Genomic DNA, 14,706 nt, shown 5'->3' with positions numbered 1-14,706 from the left:
AGAGGAAGCGCGAGCTCCGCCCTCCGACCCGCCCTCCGACCCGCCCTCTTGCTGATCGTGCCTTCCCTACATCATCTCCGGTGCCCGCGCATCTCGCGCGCGCATCCGGAAGTGCATGGGAAGTGCCAAGGCTGTTTGGCTGGGACTGCTGTTCTACGGCATCTGATTGCTTTTCCTCGCCTTTCGTTCCTTGTCTGATACCGCGAGTGAAGCCGTCGGCAAGAGGAAGCGCGAGCTCCGCCCTCCGACCCGCCCTCTTGCTGATCGCGCCTTCCCTACATCATCTCCGGTGCCCGCGCATCTCGCGCGCGCATCCGGAAGTGCATGGGAAGTGCCAAGGCTGTTTGGCTGTTCGGGTGAGCGGGAGGGCGTCCGTGGATTGATCTTGGACTAAATATAGGTTCTTTTTTTATGTTAGTACACCTGTAGAGTCCTCTATTGTATTCTAGGTAGGATCTTGCTATTTAAAATCCATAGCTATTCTGTGATCATTATAAAAAAATAAAAAAAAATAAAAAAATAAAAATAAAAAAGTGAGTTATTCTATCGGGCACTTATTTTGTCATCATATACGATGGCCAGTGGTCTGAGGAGCAGAAAATGCTCAGAAATGGCGATCCCCTCTAATCTTACCGACCAAACTAATAATGGGGCATTTTCCATGAGTACTGCCGATATGGATATTACAAGACATCCGGCTGATCTGAATATAGAATCAGAAAAGCCTGATGACTTGTCTTCAGGCACTACTAATGAATCGCAGCCTTGTAATAGTAATCTAGATCTCGAAACTCTGGCTGATTTGGACTCCCGTATTAGGCTATCTATCGGTTTATTGACTCCACTAATAACAAAAAATCGTGACTCGCATATGAATGCAGATAATTCTGATGTATATTTACCATCAAACTTACATCTGCCATTGTTACCTGCAAATGATATAGCTTTAGATAATGCCTCTCATTTGGAACCTCCTATAAGCCCTGATCTCCATGTTCCATACTCACAAAATATTGGGAGTGAACTTAATTCATCCCCTATTTCCAAGGACCAAGAACCATTCACTTTCCCAGTGATAATTCGGATATTGGATCTGTTGGACAAAGGACATGATGTCACTCACCTAGAATTAAGGGATATAAAATATTCTATGAATGAGATTATGTCCAAAGTGTTAAGGATGGAAGGATTTATTCTTGCTTTGGAAGGGCTTAATGTAGGGGTACAAAATCCCAATGAGGCCAAAGATATCATTTGTCATGAACAAAGCACACAAACTGAAATCAATGACTCTTTTCTTCAAGGTTTTGCCAATCAACCCTTTAAAGGATTTGACTTGCTCCTAGGTGAACTAGGATCTATCAGCTCTACAATAATTGAACGTAAAAATAAAATTGAACCTCCAACCCCTAATATATTACCAGAGATAAGTGGGAATACTGCCGATAGCCCTTCAGTCCTAATTAAACTCATAGAAGAAGGACAAGACAATGATGGTATTGTCGATAGTGACATTGACTATAAAGGCTACTCTTCTAGAAGATTTCGCAAAAATCAAAAACGGTGTGTTAAACGTGCTGAAAAAAAACGGAGATCTGCCAATGAAAAAATGAAAAAATCAAAAAAAGAAATCTCTGTGTTATTAGAAAGCGGTGGGGAAGATGTGATTGATGTGGAACAGCTTTCTGTAGAATGCCAATCACACCTTGGGGCAAAGAATATGGAGGCGTTAAAGACAATAGATACAATACAGCCATCTACTTCAAACAATCATGTTAAAATGGTTAATTTTGAAGTACATTCAACTTGTGTAAACTCATTAATTATACCAGATACTCAAACAGATCCCGTCAAAACAACAGTAGATGAAATAGAAGTACAGACAACTCAAAAAATACTGCCGACCTACTTTAAAAGTGTATGTAGAAAACAGACATCAAAGAGAATTGGTCAATCTCATAATTCTCCGATTGTATTGAACAAAGGTATTAAATCTTCTTTTGTTGTATTGCCTAAAATGGCCCCGTCTTTGTACTCTGAAACCTTGAAAAAACCTGTCTTTGATACATCTATGACAATGGGTAACGCACCAGTTATCCAAACCGGCGGAGGAAAGCTTACCACTATTCATAAACAGTTGCATATTGAGAGTTTACCTCATCAGTACTTGGGAGAAGGTAATAGTGACATTTATGATACGCATGAAAAAAATATTCAACTTATACCATGCATAAATAACGATGTAATCAATGTTTATGAGTCTACGATGAATATACAAAAATCTGGAACCCCATCATGTGCGATGACTGGTGATATTAATGAAAAAACTAAGCAAATTTTGCCTTGTAATAATAAGGATGTAAAGAATGCGCATGGTTTTGTGCTTAATGCCTTAAAAGCTAGTATCCCATCATTTGAAATAACTAACCAGTCTTTGAAGTCCCAAGAATGCGTTGATGAAAATATTGCCCAGCCCAATTCGTTTTGTCAATCATTTGTAAGTATCCCTTTATGCAGAGAACTTAACTCATCTGAACTTGCAGATAGGCATTATAATGAAACCCACATCAATTTGAAAAGTGTGTTGAATCTAGATGATCATACGGTAAAGTTAAATGGTTCAGAAAATGCTAATGAGGGTACGATTACTGGACATTTGCCCTGCCACAATATAGTAAATAGTAAGAAATGCATTAATATGTTGGGCCTGGAAGGTAAGCAAGAAATTGTAGGCGATGCACGTATTAATAGAAGATATTTCTTGGATCTTCTATATACAATTCCATCATTAAGGATAATTGCGTCTAGTGATATTGACTGTATTTCTTTGGCTCCAACTAACAATTACCGTATGACATGTCATTTAGTTTCTGAACATGTGCTGAAACTTATTTGGTCTTTTAGAAGGGAACTACATGAAATGGGTTTCTTGCTATTCACATTTAATGATGAAAAATTGGCAGGAGAATTCTTGTTTGATAATCAAAAATCCGTACTTTCTGAGCAAAATACAAATGGAGAATTATCATCTAGCACAGGAAATCAAAAAATGTGTATTTCCCAGTTATTAACGACTGCTCGAACAAATAGGGAAATGGCATGGATGGAACCACTATTGAAAACGTTATTTGCGGCAAGTCCTAACTTATTTACTGCATAAGTAAAGGATAAGACAGTACTTACAGTACTGTCATGGAACTCATGTGGATTTAAAAACATTGAGACTTGGCTGCCCACTCTTGTTAAATTGCCATCAATTTTCTTGTTTCAAGAAACAATGAAAATTGAACCACTTGCTATCCCTGATTATTGTTCATATTGTTCTCCAGCTAGTAAAGGGGTTGAAGGAAGACCTTTTGGTGGGTTAACAATTGCTGTCAGTAACTCCATCGCCTGCACTATAACTCTGGTATACTCATCCATACATGTTATAGCGGTCTTCTTGAATCTAAACAAACATGACAAAAGGATTATTTTAGTTGTGAATGTATATTGTAATCATTTGAAGTATAATTTGTTGGACATACTTGATGATATAGATGGTTGTTTTGACCAAGCGTCAACACTTTACCCCGAATACGACATTATTATGGGTGGTGATTTTAATTCACATTGTATTGGAACACCAGTGTTTTATAAAGACCACAAACAGGCAAATTCAAATAGCTTTAAGAGAGGAAATACATATCGGAATTATTTTGATGACTGGGGTATGTCGTTTGTGAAGTTTGCTATGGATTCTAACAATTATACTTGGAAAAGGGGCGATACTACATCAATGATTGATTTCTTCTGCGTCTCTGATTTGTTGTTACCATGCATTGAATCTGTTATAATTGGGGACATTATTTATATTGATCATGCCCCCATTACTCTTAACACTTCTATGGTTACGAATCAATGGCATGCCAATCAGGGCTTGCAAGCTTTAGAGACGAAAAGAGAAAATATATCACTTAGATGGAATCCTAGCTTATGTAAGAGATTGGTGGAGAATGTTTCAAACCATCTAAAACATGTGGTCAATCCTTTAATGCCGGAATTATACTCTATAGAATGTTTAAATCAGATGATAAATGAGTGTATCAGAGAAACTCTTATAAAACTTGGAATAAAACAAGCTTCTATTGTGACTAATCACAAACACAGATTTAATTATAAGATTAAAATTCTAAAAGAAATAAAAATCGTGATATACGAAAGCTAGAGTTAGCGAAACTACCTGTCAAACTCTACTTACTAAAAAAGAAGAATATAATCCAAGAATACAAATTTAATGTAAAGGGAGTACATATGGAGCAATATAACAAAGAAAATTGTGAGATGATTAAAGCTATTTGTAGTAGAAATTCCCGAGATATCTGGGCTGCCGTAAAAAAAGGGGATAAGGTGGATTTATGCAATGAATCTTTAATCAACGCTGAAACTTGGATAGCTTATGTTAAACAAAAATATGAATTACCAGAACGCTTTGCAATAAACCAAGATGAAGTAGAGTTATTATTTACTGATATACAATTTGTATGGACTACTTTTGATATTATGTGGGCCATCAAAAAACTATCTTATTCTCGTGCCCCTGGTCCCGATGGGATTCCATCTTGCGTATATAGGTCCGATCCAACTTTTTGGAGTATGATCCTAAAAATTAAGTTTGATAGTATCTTAGTGAGTGGCACTATTCCGTCTTCATGGGTTACTTCCATTCTTATTCCATTGTATAAAAAGGGCGACCCTCGATTGCCCGAGAATTATAGACTGATATCGCTAACAGATGCGGCGGCAAAAGTGTTCGCTATACTAGTTATCTATGAGCTTGATAAACATCTAGCAACTCATAAGATATATTCGAAATGCCAAGTGGGATTTAGACGACAAATGGGAACAACACTAAATGCAACTATAATGAAACATCTGATTGCCGGAGTGAATAAGAATGAACTGAGCACAATTTACATTGCATCCATTGATATGTCTTCTGCGTTCGACACTGTTGTGCGCAATGTTTTATGGACCAAAATGCGTAAGTTTGGAATTCCTGAATATCTGACCTATTGGATCAAGAAATTCCACACCAATACATCTAGTAGAATTCGTCTAACCCAGGGCGGTTCTTTAACTGAACCAGTGCAACTTCATCTTGGTTTGAAACAGGGCTGCAATTTTGCAGCCCTGCTGTTCAATCTTTATCTTTCTGATATAGATAAACTTTGGGAATCTACACTCACGATACCAGCAAGACTTTGCTCATTAAGAATACACTGGTTAGCCTTTGCAGATGACCTCATCTTTTTCGATTTAACCCCTGCTGGTCTCCAGGCTAAGTTAAATATATTCATAGATTTTGCGTACGAACATAATCTTCAACCTAACCCATCCAAGTCATGTATAATGATTTTTAAATCAAATAAGAAACTCAAAAAGTTCAACTGGAATATCAGGGAGACTCGTCTGTGTGAACTACAAGACTCTACTTATTTAGGATATCGCCTGAGTAGTGCGAATAGCATAAACTTATGGGTGGAATATATAAAGATGAAAGCCAGACCACTATTAAGCCAGATGAAATTTATCTTTCATAAACTGTGTAAGTTTTCAATGACTCCGCTATTAGAGTTTCTTACATTGAAGGTTGAGCCTATTCTTCTATATGCCATGGATATTTGTGTCAGTAATTTGCATAGGCAACTTGATTCCATACAGGGGACTTTAGTGAAGAGAGCCTTATGTTTATCTATATCAATCCCGAACTGTGTTATTAGACATGAGTTGGGACTGATTTCCTTGTCCACTAGGTTTACCTGGCGGGCTCTCTCAAACTATTCCAAAATTCTTAACTATCCTGATAATTCTTTATATCAGGATCTTTTTGAATTTACAAAGGGTTGCTCATCCAGCTCATTCACCAGCTACCTTGAAACCATGGCCAAAACTTTAAATAACTTGGGCACCGATAATGATGATTTGCTTATACGTCCTAACTATGTTAAACATAAATTGTTTGCGAACGACTGGTGTAAAACTCTAGATGAAATATCAACTCTGAGTACCTATAAGGAATATGCAAAATTCCTTCACAAAAGAGATGATTGTTGTGATTATATAGCGATGTTTCCATGTAATAAAATTAGAATGTATTACGTGAGATTTAGATTAAATCAATTTCATACCCTTGAACAAACAAAATTCTGGCGAAATGTAGGAACTAATTTAGGCATCACTAAGTGTCGCTTCTCGAGGTGTACCGAACAGAAGGAAACTCTAAAACATTTAATTTTAGAATGCCCACATTTTAGAGATATACGTACAAAGCATTTTCTACGTTTCATAAATATAAATTATGAAGACTGTATGATATCTCTTTGGACTCAATTGATGCAAGGAAATGAGAGAGCATTAATCTTTGCCTTGGTTGAGTTTTTGAAAGTAATTGAGAAAGAGATTTCGTTATTTCAGTGTTAAAATCATGTTTTTATTGGGTTGTTCTCATATAGAAATTGTGCTAATGCTTTGTGCTATTTTTATAATTTTAATGAGATGTTCTGTATTCTGTTTGGTCTTGTGAACTTTCTTTTTTTTCTCTCTGTGTTTTTTTTTGTGTGCTATTTTGTAAAGGTTCTTTGAACTATAAACAAATAAAAAAAATAAAAAAAAGGCAAACTTTCACTCACCCAGGTAGCCCAAGGGGTACCATCATGCTTTTTGAGGGTCCTAAACCTCGTAAGGTACTGGGAAGGGGTCTTCCCAAATCTATCTATCAAAGCTAGCTTCACACATTCATAATCCTTCCTATACTCCTCCCCCAACTCCATTACCGCATCAGTCGCAACAGGGGGGAGCCTAGAGAACAACCAGGTAAGTAAAGCATTACCTGTGATGTCCTGGAGCCCATGATTATACTCAAACAGACTCAACCAATCCAACACATCCAACTTAGGCTCATACATACAATTTTTTCAATTCTAGCTCATGGTTTAGCTCCATTTCTCTGAGCCTTAGTTCTGGGTGCCGTTTTTCTATTTGAGTACTAATTCTTTTGAATTCTAATTCAAGCTTCATTTTTTCTAGTTCCATATATTGGGGATTAAGTGTGAGACCTGGTAAAGGTCCAGTAGGTAAGCTGGCAGGGCAGATAGAGGCCCAGGGGAGACAACTATATCGTCTTCACCCTCCTTTTCTGCTTCTGACTCAAAGTTATCAATACTAGCATCAACATCAATATCATTGCTGTTATCTACATTTGCTGGAGTGGTAGGTTCCTCTGAACCACCATCCAAACTTTGGTTTGCTAACAACCTTTCTACCAGCTCCATTTTCTTGCCTTTAGTCAGGAGATTCTTATGCTTACAGAGAACTCTTAAACAATCAGCAGTTTTTGTAGCAAGGGACTCTTGACTATAACTTTCCATAGTTGACAGGTTTAGAAAATAACTTTTTTAGTGCTAAGCTTTGTGGTTAGTTGCACTAAGGTATCTATAAGCACACTAAAATGTATACTCAATATAAATCCCACCGCTGTACACCAGTGTTAGGCAGAAACCTGGGCAGTTCCCTTAGGGACCACTGCAAAAGGCTTAAGACTACAGGTGTTGGCAGTAAACCCAATTGGTAGCAGTCTGTACCACCGAGATTTACCTGGTAGCTGTGGCTGAGCAGCCAGACTTCTCTCAAGAAGAGTTAGACAGTATATAGAGTATACAAGATAGGTACCAAAATACAGTAGCACAAGCAAACACTGACCAGAGCTTTTGGTATCAAGTATATAATGATTTATTTAAAGACACACTTAGAAATACTCTAGCACTATTATTGTAAGCAAAGTCAAAAACACAGTCACTATTAATATATATACATCCCTTATTCCTTATTAGACAAGTCTTAGTTAAGACCACTTATTTCCAGACAGAGGTGAGCGCTTAACTAAAGATGGCACTCCAATAAGTTAAGAAAAAGGGAGGGAAAAGGCAGAAATTAGAAACAGCACACAACACAATACTTTAGAAGCACTCAGCAAGGCAAGAAAGTCAAAGTCTACTTGTGAGCAAAAGGTTCAGAGGCCAGGCTCCCTCTTGGAGAGAGTAGAACACCAATGCGCCCAAGATCACACAGTTTAAAAGGCTTGGAGAGTCTTGCAGAGAGTTTAAAAAGGAATCCGTTCAGCTCAGAAAAGTTCAGTTAGCCAGCCTAGGACTAACCCAAGTGGTAAATTGAGGATTTACGAGACACCCCACGCAGACCGTTGCGAGGGAGGCCAGGCGGACACAGTACCTTGAAAGTGGAGAGAATCCTCCAGCGGGGGCAGTTGTTCCTGGCAGCGGGTGCAAGTCACGGCATCGTCCAGAGGAAGAGATGGTCTCGACGTGGAGGAAAGCTGAAGGACGTTACACTGCCAGGGAAGAAACCAGCCGCAGAGTTCTCTGGTAAAAAGGTACTACCCTTTTATTCACGGTAGTGGAAAAACGTGGTATCCCGGTTGCCGGGGTGCTTAGCACAGGCAAGGCGGCCACAAGATGATCCGGGAAGGCGAAAAGGCGGCCAAACTGGCTATCCCCACCAGTCAAAGGAAGAAGACTCTTCGGGATGAAGATCTCCTCTCTCGTTGGAAGAAGTGGTGAGTCGGTTCAGCAGGGCTCCACCGGTGGTGTCATCATTGCAGGTTGGCTCAGCTTCTCCCTCTTCGGATTCTTTGGTCCTGTGGCGACGTTTGAAGTCCCAGTCCCCAAAGCCCTGCTTTTATGCAGAAACCCCCATTCATCAGTCCTAGCTGTCACTCAAACATGCTAAGTGTGGTGAGCCGGGCGGCTCACCACTGGGCCAATCATACAAGAGTCCGACTTGAGTTGCTGAGGCAACTCAGTCCAGGGTGCCTAAACCTCCTCCCACAGCCCCTGTGGTACCCAGACAGAGTGGCACCACTTTTGGAGGCTTCTGTGGAGAAGCCCGCCAAAAAGTGGAACAAAGGGCTCGACTTGGGTTGGAGTCACAGAAGCGAACACAAACGCCATTTTGGAACTGAGTTCTGGCAAAAACTACCAACCGGTGAATTAATATTAAATAAATAAACCGGCGGTATGTTTGAGGCTATGTTAAAAAGTATTAGCCTCGAACAATGGGAAAATCCCATAGGAATATATTTGCGGTTGAATATAAAAAGTAGTATCCACTGCCACCAGCCAAAACTCACTCAGGGGGGACTGAACAGTGCCCCCTCGAACAACAGACCCAGGGGCAATCGAATTGCCCCTTCCAGTATGCCCACAATATGATGGTTTGTACTGGTTCTGTTCACAATTTAGGACTAGTAAAGCCAATGGTGACTTTACATGCCCTGGGAGACAGTAGTCAGTCCCAGGGTACGGAGTCTATGTTTGGGGGTCACTATGACACCCCTGTGTTACGGCACGGAGGGTGCTGTGTAACACACATACCAAAACACATGAAGCCCTATGGAGTAAAAGACCCCATAGCCCATAAAACACATTCAAAGTCAAAGGATATCTCAAATCATGTCTAAGAGTGGGAGAAAAAGAGTCTCACTCTTAGCAGGAGAAAAAAAATAAACCCTAAAAATCCAGCAAAGCTGCTGGGGGACTCACTAGGTTTGGGAAATTAGCCTTAACAGAGAATTCTCCCTAACAGCTTGCAATCTTCCATACATTGATTTTAAAATGCAGAGAAGGCAATCATCCTGTTTATGATCTAAATCGGGAGAGTGTTCTTAATATTTTTGGAGAAATTGAAGAACTCCATAACATTTCCACACTAGACATCGACCAAATTGAATTCCTCACAGATTGTCCACTCTCTGTAGAGTATGGATCCCTTCGGGTGTGGTTTGGCAATCCATATGGCGTTGCAAAATGCAACTTTTTGATATGGGCTTCTTACTAGCTGAGGACCCTGAGAGTGTATCACTAAGATCTCAGATTTCCAAAATGAAACCAAACATTTCCAGGGTACCAACAGAGAAAGTCGAGATTTCTTAAGAACTACGAGCTTGCATCAATAAACACCAATCTGCATCAGTACACCAGAGTTAACAATTGTAAACTGGAACACTAGAGGCCATGCTCATCTCCACTCCTCATTTAAAGATACGCCTGAGGTCTACCATATTATATCCCTTCAGGAGACATGGCTAACCAGCACACCAATATGGGACAACTATGAGCTGGCCCTGATTCTGGCTGTTCCAAGTGGAGGTAGACCGTCCTCTGACCTCCTGGTAGCGATACTCATTAGGTCAGGCCTCTATATTACGCAGTGGGCTTCTGTTGGGGCGCATATCCAGCTTCTAAAAATCACCAACAATGTTAAGTCTCCCGCTCTGATTAATATGTACCGTAATGTTGTCGCGATGTCAGATGAGGCCTTTTATTCTGGTCTAATCAACATCTTTCACAACATTTTATTAGATACTGCAATTACACATACCATTATTGTGGGAGACCTTAATTTAGATTGTTGGAAGGATAAGCGCCAAAATCAAACAGTGCGAAAGTGGAGGACCTTTATGAGCAAACAAAACGGTGCAGTTGCGGGCGATTTGCCACCACATTATACGTGGCATCGTGGTCTGTGCAGTAGCATAATTGATTACATCTATGTTGACCACAAGCTCTTTCAGGCTGTGAAAACACTAACTATAAAAGATCCTTTAAATAGTGATCATAGTCTTCTGATTCTACAGCTTGACTGGAATTTTTCCTTGACAGAAAAAAGGAGTACTATCATGCCAAACTTTCTGTTAATATTGCACGATCTAGAGTGAGCTGGAATTCGAGTGCATTAGCCAAGTTTGAGAACGCGATTGATGCTAACTCAAAATCCACGCACCCAATACAGTATACCGATTTACTGTACCCCTTTGTAAAAACAATCACGATTCCTTATCATAATAAAATCCGCCATTCTCATTCATTTCATCAGGAAACCTACCGAACAAGGGCTGAGTTCAGAAAAATTAAAAGACAACTTCTTGCTTCCTCTTTCCCGACCCGTTGGCATGAATTAAAATCTGCCAAATGCAGATATAAAAACTGGCTACGAGGTCGGAAAGCCTTTTTATATCAACAAGATAGTGAAGCTATGGCTGAAGCAATGCGCAATAAAAATTCCACAGGAATGTGGCACCTTTTAAATAATCACACTTACCATCAGCAAGGAGATGCTCAAATTAATGGTGTTCCTGAACAATATTGGATTGCCCGCTTTACAGCTTTGTATGCTGATCCACACAATGCTGTCCTTCCCTATGAGCCAGTATCTACATCAGCTTGGCAGCTAGAGTCTTCTTATGACACAGTATATGCCCTCATACTGAAGATCAGCTGCTCTAGAGCTGTGGGTCCTGATGGGCTATCCAATCAGATGTTCAAAGCAAATCCCTATGAATGGGTGCACATTCTTGAAACCATTTTCAGAGACATGTTAAACACTAGATTCATACCGCCATCTTGGAAGACCTCTATCATCATTCCCATTTTTAAAAAGGGTGACCGGTGCGTCCCATCGAACTATCGCCCAATAGCACTTTTGGATGCACCGGGTAAGATCTTCACTAAATTGGTATTGCAAGATTTCAATGCTTGGACAGTGAAGTCTAATTTGCGTGATCCCAACCAAACTGGGTTTGTGGCGGGAATGGGAACTAACATCAATTTATTGGCCCTTGACGCCATCAAAGTCCAACGTCATGCGCAAAGGCAACAAGCATTTTTTGCGTTTATAGATCTCAACGCTGCTTTCGACTCGGTTAGCCATCTACTACTGATGAACAAACTACGAAGAGATTACTGTCCTGCCACTTTATATGACATTATTCATTCCCTACATTCTGATACATCCATCCAGATTCGAATCACCATGGATGGTTTACTTTCAAAGAACATCTCTACCGATCGAGGTCTGAAGCAGGGGTGTTCCTGGGCCTCTGCCATCTTTAATTACTTTATACATGATGTTAGAGTCCCGTTGTCTAATATCATATCAGACTCGCCCAAACTCAATAATCATCAGATACAAACACTTATGTACGCAGATGATCTCGTCTTAATCTCCAGGACCCAGGTAGGGCTTCAGCGATTATTAGATGCTTTTCAGCAATACATACAGTTAAATGAATTAACAATCAATATAGCAAAAACGCAAATTGTTCAATATTCGCCAAGGCATAATGGACCGCTGGCTCACGTCTGGACCATTAAACACTCCCCAATTATGTTTGTACAACATTATTGCTATTTGGGAATGTAATTTGAAGGCAAAAGGAGGGCACAGGACCAGGTAGAGCGGGTGGAGTCTAAACTATCCTCAGCCATATCTCAAGCCTGTATCATCATGCACAAATATGGCAAATTTTCGATCATGCCTGTGTGGCATTGCTGGAATAGGAAAATTGTACCATCTTTGATGTACGGCCTAGAAACTATGCCTAGTGATTCCCCCTTAAAATGTATACAGTGGGAAGCCAAATTTTGGCTGACTGTTTTACATCTGCCACAATATACTCCGGTGGCTTGGATCAGATATGTGCTCGGGCTGGTTTCGCTCCAGGCGCATTATAATTGGCGATTGTGCTCGCTATTCAAGAAATGTCTGATTTCAACAAAGCTAAATGTTCTCTTGAAAATAGTATCACAGTATATGTTTTCGGTAAGTCATACATTTGTAAGCAACTGGCTTGAGCAAGTATATCAATTCTTAGCCAAAGCTGAGATATCTCTTGAGCTATTGCTCGGCAATCCGGACAAAGCAAAACTAAAGATCTATCATATAGATTGGATAAAAACTAGAGACCTATGTTTAACTTACCATGACGGTGATGCATTGCGATTTCCTCCAAAGAAAGTTGGCATTTTGCCGTCATATTTGATACGCTGTCCTTTGTACAAGTTTCCCACTGGAATACTCCGTCTTCGTTTCAATTTATGGCTCCCTAACGATATAAAAGCAAAATGCAGGCTTTTGAGTATTGATAAGAACATCTGCCGCTTTTGCTTAGACGGAGATACCCGTGAAACTTTAGTACATCTGATTACAGAGTGTCACATTCTTCGACCTAAGAGAGACATTTTTTTCACAAGACATTGGAAACACCTGGGGAGCATAACACAACAAGAATGTTGGTCAATACTTTTTGGTTGTGGTAACATGTCAATACAAATAGCAGCTATTAACTTTCTATCCAGTTTAAAACTGGAAGAGGGAGCAGATGATATAGAATCATTTTTTTTAAGTTACCAATAAGCATCTATGTTTTCCAATAGTTTGGAGTTTCAACTAAGTGTTTGTCATATATCATCTGTTCAAGATTTGAAACAACAATGTCATCAGTGATGTTATGTTTGTATTGACGCGTTGCTTGACCTATGGAGATGTGCTACATTAATCCAAGGCTGTGGTGCTGTGTTCTTATTGATGATTATGATTGTTTAATAGAGATTGTTCAAAGTTAGTTTTAAAGATATCAAACTGTATCTATAACTCATTGTTTTTCAGTTCAGAAGTGTTTTATTACTTCCTTTTTCCTACTTAGACTGTAACTAAATTACTTTATATGTACTTTCACCTTATTCTTTTTAATCACTTTTGAATGTCAGTCATAACTTTTCTTGTTTATGTCTGATGTTTTCTAAGTTTTCTAATGTATGATCAATGTTGGTTTGTTTTAATGTATTTCTGTTTTATGATTTGTATATTTGAAATGTTGATTCATTTCAGCCAATACAAATAAAAAAAATTAAAAAAAGATATGTGTACAACATTTTTAAATGACACTTGATGTGTGAAAATGTAATATGCTGCAGTACATACATACTGGCCAACATGAACCATTCCAATCTATAGGTGCTTATCAAGTCTTGCTTTTTTTCTTTGCAATCTGTGACTTTTAATACTGCTTCTCCCATTACACAACTCGGACTACCCAGTCCCAGAATGCAAAAAGAAACAGGATTGTTCTGGAAGATTCGAAAGTTTGACATTTATATGGAATGAAAAATAGAAAATGCCAGCACTGTGTGTAACTTCCTTGTAAAAGAAATAAAAAGCAGATGCAAAAGATTTGTACAACATTTCTAAGTGCCACTTTGTGTGTAAAAATGTAATATCTTAGCAGTACTTGCATACATGCTAACATGCCCGTTCCATGCTGTAGGTGCTTATGCAGTCCTAGTTTTTTCTCTGCATTCTGGGACTTGTAGTCCAAGTTTCCTAATGGGAGAAGTGCAACTACAACTCACAGAATGCAAAGAAAAAAACAACACTTGATAAGGACCTACATATTAGAATGGCTCATGTTGGCAAGTATGCATGTACTGCCAAGATATTAAACTTCCACACACTAAGTGCCACTTAGGAATGCTCCACAAATCTTTTCCATCTGCTTTTCTTTTCTTTTCCAAAAAAGTTACACACAACGCTGCTATAAATGTCCATATGCATTTTTTTACTTTCATGGAAATGCGCCAAAAAACAAAAAATTTAAACGCTCAGCATTTTTCATTTTTCATTCCATATAAATGTCAAACTTTCAAACCTCATTCATTACATCCCTTAGACTGCCACCATTCTCCACCTGCTCACACATATTTGTATACCGCCAAAGTATACAAAACACTTCACCTTACATATAAAGTACTCTTCTTTCCCAACATCTACTATAAGACACCAAACACTGCTGCAACAACAACCCACCATTGCATT

The 14,706-nt window shown here is 39.1% G+C and overlaps 1 long non-coding RNA gene across 2 annotated transcripts in view; it reads right to left on the bottom strand.

The window, feature by feature from the left end:
* The window catches only part of LOC138566841 (uncharacterized), a 401,273-nt gene that overhangs the window by 225,401 nt on the left and 161,166 nt on the right, over positions 1-14,706 (bottom strand). For both annotated transcript variants that reach the window (XR_011302038.1, XR_011302039.1), the window contains exon 2: positions 12,814-12,937. This is a non-coding gene — a long non-coding RNA (uncharacterized lncRNA). The remainder of the gene's footprint in view (positions 1-12,813; positions 12,938-14,706) is intronic.

This window comes from Ambystoma mexicanum, chromosome 2p (assembly GCF_040938575.1).
Source record: "Ambystoma mexicanum isolate Mex_15411 chromosome 2p, UKY_AmexF1_1, whole genome shotgun sequence".
Classification (NCBI taxonomy): domain Eukaryota; kingdom Metazoa; phylum Chordata; class Amphibia; order Caudata; family Ambystomatidae; genus Ambystoma; species Ambystoma mexicanum.
Note: the sequence above shows the minus strand (reverse complement) of the source record. Positions and strands in the feature narration are given on the sequence as shown.